The sequence below is a fragment of the Myotis daubentonii genome, chromosome 5, assembly GCF_963259705.1.
Source record: "Myotis daubentonii chromosome 5, mMyoDau2.1, whole genome shotgun sequence".
Classification (NCBI taxonomy): Eukaryota; Metazoa; Chordata; class Mammalia; order Chiroptera; family Vespertilionidae; genus Myotis; species Myotis daubentonii.
Window position 1 is genome coordinate 51,485,729 of NC_081844.1, and position 8,249 is coordinate 51,493,977.

The 8,249-nt window shown below is 42.1% G+C and overlaps 1 pseudogene; it reads right to left on the bottom strand.

Moving 5' to 3' along the window:
• Nucleotides 1-4,191: 4,191 nt before the first annotated feature.
• On the bottom strand, nt 4,192-6,665 carry LOC132235435 (tripartite motif-containing protein 60-like; annotated as a pseudogene).
• Between the last annotated feature and the right edge of the window lie 1,584 nt (nt 6,666-8,249).

The window sequence follows — 8,249 nt, forward strand, 5'->3', positions numbered from 1 at the left end:
CAAACAAGTCCTAAGAACTATTTATTTAGGACTATTTTTTATATATATTTTATTGATTTTTTTAAAGAGAGGAAGGGAGAGAGATAGAGAGTTAGAAACATCGATGAGAGAGAAACATCGATCAGCTGCCTCCTGCACATCTCCCACCAGGGATATGCCCGCAACCAAGGTACATGCCCTTAACCGGAATCGAACCCAGGACCTTTCAGTCCGCAGGCTAATGCTCTATCCACTGAGCCAAACCGGTTTTGGCTAGGATTATTTTTTTAATAAAGAAGTGTTTTTTGACAAATAGAGAGAGAACCAAGATGGTGGCATAAGGTATAAACTTGTACGTGCTGCCCCCCACAACAACATTAAACCTACAACTATAAGACAAAGCAGCTATCTTCCAGAACCACGGGAAAGCTGGCCAAGTGGAAGTTCTACAACTAGAAGGAAAGAAAGAAGTGCATTGAGCCTGGGTAGGAGGTGCAGAGGCACCAAGAACAGAGGTACAAAGGCACACGCGAGGCAGCTGCACCTGGGTGCACAGTTTTTTTCAATTGGAAGGGGATACAAGCTTTCAAATGCACTGAACCCATTTACTGCGAGACTCTAGGGTCCCAGACTCCTACGGGGAGAAACTGGACTGTCTTGCAGCGGGTCGGAAAGCTGCAAGACTGTCTTGCAGCTCACAGAGATGCTCACAGGGATCATTGTTGCTGTGGGGGCGCAGGACTTGGGGACGCAGAGGGACTCAGGACGCAGAGACACGGAGTTGTGGAGAGGCGCGGAATCATGGAGAGGCTGACGACAGTCATTGCTGTTTGTTCCACCCTGGTGATTCTCTGAGATCCTGCCCCACTCAATTTACATCCCCAACCAAGCTGTGCGCAGTGGCACAAAGGAATCACCTGTACTTTTTCAGCCTAACCTAACAAACTGCAGCTGGGTCAGAGAGCTCCAAAACTTCCAAACCCCAAACAAAGAGGAGAAATCTGCTGATATCGCTGTAGCTCCTGCTGGGTGGACTCACACAGTAGTTGACTTGGAGATCCAGGAGCCAGGGTACCACTGTTCAGATACCAGATTTCAACTCCTCACATCCATAAGGGACACACTCAAGAAGCAGATTCAGTGAGCATCAAAGCCCCACTGAAGCAAGTCCTACCTGATAAGTGTGTCTCCAGCACAGCAGTTCTTCCACTGTAGAAACAGCAGGCCCTCACAGTCAGCCAAAAATACGGAGACAAAGAAACATGTCACAAATGAAAGAAATGGAGGAAAGCACACTAATGGAGGACATAGAGTTCAAAACCACAGTTATAAAGCTACTTAAGAATCTTCTACGAACCTCCAAGGAACTTAGTGAGACCTTCAAGGATCTTAATGAGAATGCCAAAAAAAATGGAAAAGGACCAGTCAGAAATTAAACATACACTGACTGAAATTAAAAATAATATACAGAGATCCAACAGCAGACTAGAGGACCCCAAGAATCAAGTCAAAGATTTGAAATATGAAGAAGCAAAAAACACCCATCCGGAAAAGCAAAACGAAAAAAGAATCCAAAAATATGAAGATAGTGTAAGGAACCTCTGGGACAACTTCAAATGTACCAACATCTTAATTATCAGGGTGCCAGAAGAAGAGAGAGAGCAAGATACTGAAAGCCTATTAGAAGAAATCATGACAGAAAACTTCCCCTACCTGATGAAAGAAATAGATTTACAAGTCCAGGAAGCAATGAGAAAAGAGGAACACACCAAGATACATCATAATTAAAATGCCAAGGGCTAAAGACAAAGAGAGAATCTTAAAAGCAGCAAGAGAAAAACAGTAGGTTACCCACAAGGGTGTACCCATACGACTGTCAGCTGATTTCTCAACAGAAACCATGCAGGCCAGAAGGGAGTGGCAAGAAATATTCAAAGTGATGAATAGCAAGAACCTACAATCAAGATTACTCTACCCAGCAAAGCTATCATTTAGAATTGAAGGTCAGATAAAGAGCTTCACAGACAAGAAAAAGCTTAAGGAGTTCATCACCACCAAACCAGGAATATATGAAATACTAAAGGATATTCTTTAAGAAGAGGAAGAAGAAGAAAAAGGTTAAGATAAAAATTATGAACAACAAAGTGACAACAAATAAATACCTATCAACAAGTGAACCTAAAAATTAAGTCAGAATAAGCTGGTGAATATAATAGAAGCAGGGGCATAGAAAGGGGGTGGACTGACAATTCTTGGGGGGAAGGAGGTGTGGGGGGTGCGGGAAGAGACTGGACAAAAATCGTACACCTATGGATGAGGACAGTGGCAGGGTGTAAGGGCATGGGGTGGGGTGGGAACCAGGTGGAGGGTAGCTATGGGGGGAAAAAAGAGGAACTTCTGTAATAATCTGAACAATAAAGATTAATTTAAAAAAGAAGTGTGTGTTTTTTTAAAGGTAGCTTCTCGAGCTATCTGCTTTGGCTCAGTGGATAGAGCTTCAGCCTGCTCACTGAAGGGTCCCAGGTTCAATTCTGATCAAGAGCACATGCTCAGGTTGCGGGCTCCATCCCCAGTGGGGTTGTACAGAGACAGGGGATGAATGATTCTCTTTCAACATTGATGTTTCTATCTCTCTCCCTCTCCCTTCCTCTCTGAAATCAATAAAAAAATAATTTTATTGTCCACAGAAGTCTCTCCCAATTATGTTTTTTATCCCATTGCATATAGAATTAGTCTTCATGATTCATTTTCTAATGAATTACCAAAATGTCAAAATAGTGCTTTATATTTCTACCTAATAGTGTCTTAAGACTTTACTTCAAAGAAATATCTTCTTTATAGCTGACTTATTGAACAACTGCTATAGGATTAAGTCAAACTACTGTAAATGCCTATGGTAATATTTTTATGAGCTCTACTGAAAGACTTTTCATTCTAGCACTCAGCAGTAATGTACATTTCACTGATGTCTAATTGGATTCGGGAATCATGGCAAACAGTAGCTTTTCACCTCCCAATACATGCATTCTTCTTCACCCCTTGCAGAGAAGTAGGGCCTTGCAATTACTTAGAGAAAATGGAAAAAGAGAAAAGTGTGTATCTCCTCCTGGTGTTGGCCTTCAATGCTCAGGGTGGTTCTTCAATGCTCCCTCTTTCTCTAGCTGTACTGACCCAGTGCTGTGACAACACATGACTGAGGGAGTTAGATCCCTGGTGGGTAATGGAGCAGCACCTGCTGGCCTACATTGGACTTTACAACAATAAGCACCTGAGATCACCACAGCATAGCAGGGCTACTCTGATCAGTGCAGGGTTCCCTTGTACCTCAATGAAAGCTCTGCTAAGCAGCTGAGCATCTTTTCAAGATATGGAGATAGACAAATAGAGATATGCAAACTACAACTTTATTTCCAAACATTGTTAACAATACCATACAGACATTCATACAGAAGCATGTTTCAAAGGTTGACAATTTCACATAATGTCAAAAACAAGTATGTGACCTTTGGAGGTCATACAGTGGTTGTCAAAGGCAGGTTTACAGCCCTGGACATGGGGCTCAGTTCATTGAAATGTCTTGTCATCCACCAAAAAGTTTGCAAGTTTGATTCCAGTCTCTCTCTCTCCACCCCCCCTTCCTCTCTATATCAATAAACTTCATCAGGTGAGAATTTAAAAGAGGAAATATATTTATAGTTGTTAGTAGGCAAAAGTTTATCCTTGTATTGTTACTAATTACTGTACATATTTGTAACACTACTGTCAACCAGCTTTAGCTCAGCCCTTACATGAAATTTTTGTAAAACATGAGACAAAATCAAGACAATTAGAATTCCCCAAAAATTACATGGGAGAGAATAAAAAGTAAATAGAATGTTTTTCTTATGGAAACTGACTTAGGAAAGTTAAATCTACAACACAGATACCATAGAACTCAGAAAATGCAGCACAAGCTGCCAGGAGCCAAGGTGTGTTACCACACAAACCCAGAGGAGGAAGCCTTGGTGGGTGTGTTTCATATCTGGAAAATTCTGCTCACAATGTCAATGGTGGTGACCAGCTTGCTGTCAGGGTGGAAGCCATCCAAAATTGGTTTCAAATGTTCACACTGATGACTCACCACATACCAGAAGAGTATGAAAGGTTTATTACTCACATAATGAGGTTTTGGAGGGAGAGTCAGATGGATATTAGAATAGGTCCCAGAATGATTGAGAGCACAGGGAAAAGGGACTAGCGTGTAGTGTTCATGTTGGTTACTGGGTGTTATTGGTGGAAGCCAGCTGACACTGATGGAAACTTACTTGATTGGAACTTCCCCCCTGCACCCCTGGATGGGGCACCTGGACTTTCTCATCAGTTTCCCAGGTGTAAGGTTAGGGAGGAGAGAAGGAAGAGTCCTTAAAGCTTTCAACATTCAAATATCAAAATAGGAATCATGATCTTGATTATAAGTATTTGTTTCAGTAAAAATGGAGGAGAATAAGCAATACAAAATTTCCCCCAAATGGTTCATCACTTCACTCTGATAATACTGATTGTAAGAGATTCTGAAGAAGATGCAATGGAGAAATAAAGCATAAGTTTTTTTGTAAATATATTCGTGAATCCATACAAGAATGACCTGTTATTCAAATTATAAAATGAAATCTCTCCCAACTCATAGTCCAGAAAAATGCCTATCTTACATCGTCCTAAAGGGAAAAGGCCAAATGCACCAGTCCTTGCTGATATTGCCAGCATCCATTGCTTGGGGATGGTGATATGTGAGTATTTCTGAGGAAAGATTCTTTACAGACACCTAAGAAACATTCACCTGTGCCTCCTATTTCTACCTGCCAAAAATGCCTGCCAGCATCAAATCCCTTAGAATTCAGGACATCTGGGAAAGAAGTGTGCGCCTGAAGATTATGAAGACCAAATGATGTCCTATAGGTCACACTTTTTTTTATCTCTTGAGATAATGAGACATGGATGGGCTGTTTTAGGATCCAGTGTCAAATCTACCTGAAACGTGTGGATCATTTTATGCAGGCCCAAGTAATGTGGGGGTATGCCAGGAGCCGGTCCATCCTTGCTGTTTCAAGGGACCTGGCATATATGGCATACTGTTCTTAATATGTTTGTTCACCTTCTTGGCACTATGTGTTTTAACCAAGGTCACCTCTCTGAGAAAGGTTGTTTCCCCAGGTAGGGATTTTCCCCTGAAGTTAGGGAGGGAATTAAACCCCTTAACTAAGTGCCAGGCGGGTAATTAATCACTTTAACTACGAACAATCATGCTTAAGCTACATAATCTTTACTCCCTGGAATGGAGATAAGAAACGCCCTAACCTTTGGAATAGAGATTGATAGGATTGGAATCAACTGGTATAAATACAGATGTAACAAGTCGACAGGACACAGAACCTAGACACAGAACCTAGAGACAGAAGAACTTCGCTGGAGAGAACATGGCAAAAGATCCTGGACAGAAACTGGAGACAGAACCTAGAGACAGAACCTAGCGAGAGAACATGGCAAAAGATCTTGGACAGAACCTGGCTACAGAACCTGGCTGGAGAACCTACAGAACCTGGCAATAGAACCAGGCAAGAGAACCCAACCATGCTTATCAACTGAACGCTGCCTCTGTGTCATTCCTTCTTCGCCAACTCCGTCCACACCTTTGGGGACCCCTGGACCTGGTTGGACCCCAGCAGGGGTAGAGAGCAACTCTCCTTTAATTCACATGGAAACACTGCTAGGGGCTCTAGGTTTCCAAGGCTGTTGTGGATACTTCCAATACTTCTCTTGTATTTCAGTTAACAGATGACTTAGCCTGAACATACGGTATGAAATTTGTCTTCCATTTTCAGGTAGTTTTTCTTCAATATCCTTCTCTTCTCTAAGTAGACTGACATTAACTTTATTGAGAGCACAGGGAAAAGGGACTAGCTTGTAGTGTTCATGTTGGTTACTGGGTGCTGTTCATGTTGGTTACTGGGTGTTATTGGTGGAAGCCAGCTGACACTAATGGAAATTTACAAAGGAATACTTAAGTTCTTTACATTCATAATATAATTCCTCCCTGAACTTATCCATCTTTCTTTTCACTTTGAAAGTTTTGCAACTTGGTTTTCATGTTCCATTTTAGCATCTTCAAGGTGATTAGTCAGGAACTCAATGTAACTTTTGAGCATCCCCCTGTGACTAGCTGTAGCTTCCTCAATGGAGATGAGGGGCTGATCCTGGTGGTTGGATGACACCCTGCACTGGGCACACAGCACCTGCAGGTCCTTCTCACAGAACAGGGCCAGACCCTCACGGTGCTTCTTACACAGGGGTTCCTCTTGCCGTTTCCTCTTTCCCCTCATGCCGGGAATCTGCTTAGCAATCTCAGTCATGTGACATAATTGGGTGTTCCTCTTCAAGCTCCTGCCAGGGCAGTAGTGGAGGCAGACAGGACAGGGAAAGGTGTCCTGTAGACCTTCCCAGCGCTGGTGGATGCAGGAGGGACAGAAGTTGTGCCCACACTCAGTGGTCACTGGGTCTCTCAGGTAATCCAGGCAGATGGGACAGCTGGCCTCTTCCTGGAGCTCAGCCAGGGTGGCTGCAAAGGCCATTGTGCAGAAAGGGTGTCTGTCCCAAGACAGTCTCTTCAGTCAGTGTGATCCTCCAGGAGGGAGGAAAAGTGAGAAGCTGAAGTCTGCTCAGGCCTCCCTCCCTGTGGAAGGCACTAGGAGTTCCCAAGAAGAGTTCCAGTCACCAGCTGATGTTCAGTCTTCCTGCCACCCTCTCCTGTATTTAACACCACATTGGACAAGGATGTAGAGTGCTCCTGGTGAAAAACCAAGCACAATCCAAGTCATATGTGGTTTCTGTGGACAAATGATATTGCTATTTAAAGGACCGTTCAAGCAGAAGTAAAATCAGGTAAACAAAATCATTATCATGACAATATCTAAGGAGGTGTTTGCAAGGAAAACTATCATCTATTTTGCAACTCTAAAGGAATTAATCGATTTAGGGAAAATTATCATTATCAACTATCACAGAAAGAGTGAGAAACAGATATCAGAGAACTGTTGAAGGAATGACATAACATTATTTGTGAAGAAGCTTTTCCAGACAAATGAACCTAAATCTCATGAAACATGTTCCAAACCACCTATTTACAGAAAATATGAGGGGTGGAGAAACATGTGAAGAATTTTCTTCACATGTTTCAATTCTAACATGTCAACTTGATTAGTCCACTGGATAAACAGGTAGCAGGTGAAACACTAGTTCTGGGTGTGACTGTGAGGATATTTCTGGGAGAGGTTAGTATTTTAATGAGTGGATGAGCAGAGCAGATGGCCCAACCCAATGTCAGTGGGCATCATCCACTCCACTGAGGGCCTGAATAGAATAAAGCTGAGGGAGGCTGAATTCACTCTCTGCTGGATGAATAAGCCAGCACACCCACCTCCTGTCCTGGGTGCTGCTGGTTCTCAGCTCTTCAGACACGCACTGGAATCTGAACCATCTGCTCTCAGACTCTCAGGCCTTCCAACTGCACCACCGTCTTTCCTGGGTCTCCTGATGGCAGACTGCAGACCATGGGACAACAGCTCAGGCTCCATAGCCTTGTGAGCCAATGCTTTTTTTCCTTTTTTTTTAAATTGAGCCACTGCTTTTTAATAAATGTCTTTTAAAATTTATATTATTGGTTCTGTTTCTCTGGTAAACCTTTAATAATACACTAAGTAATCAGTAAATTCTGGACTGTAATAAACTCAACTGAAAATTCTATCATATTAAAAAAAAAAAAAAGAAAGAAAGAAAATTCTATCATATTGCTTCAACACAGATATAAAAAGAAAAACATGGGAAGAGCCTGACTGGTGTGGCTCAGTAGTTGAGCATCCACCTATGAAACAGGAGGTTGTAAAAAGAGAAAAACAAAACAAACAAACAAAAAAATAGGTGGTTGCAGTTCAATTCCCAGTCAGGGCACATACCATGATTTCCGGCTCCATTCCCAGTGTGGGGTGTGCAGAAGGCAGATGATTGATGATTTCCTCTCATCATTGATATTTCTATCACTCTCTCTCTCCCCTTCCTCTCTGAAATCAGTAAAAATATATTTTTAAAAAACACAGGGATGGAGGTTGTAGAAATTAAAAGACTTCAAAGCCACACTACTCAGTTATTATGTATAAATCTAATCCCATTTCATTTTGAAATATTTGATCATAATTCAATTGGAAGTTGGGTATTTGAGAATTAAAAAAAAAAAACCTGAC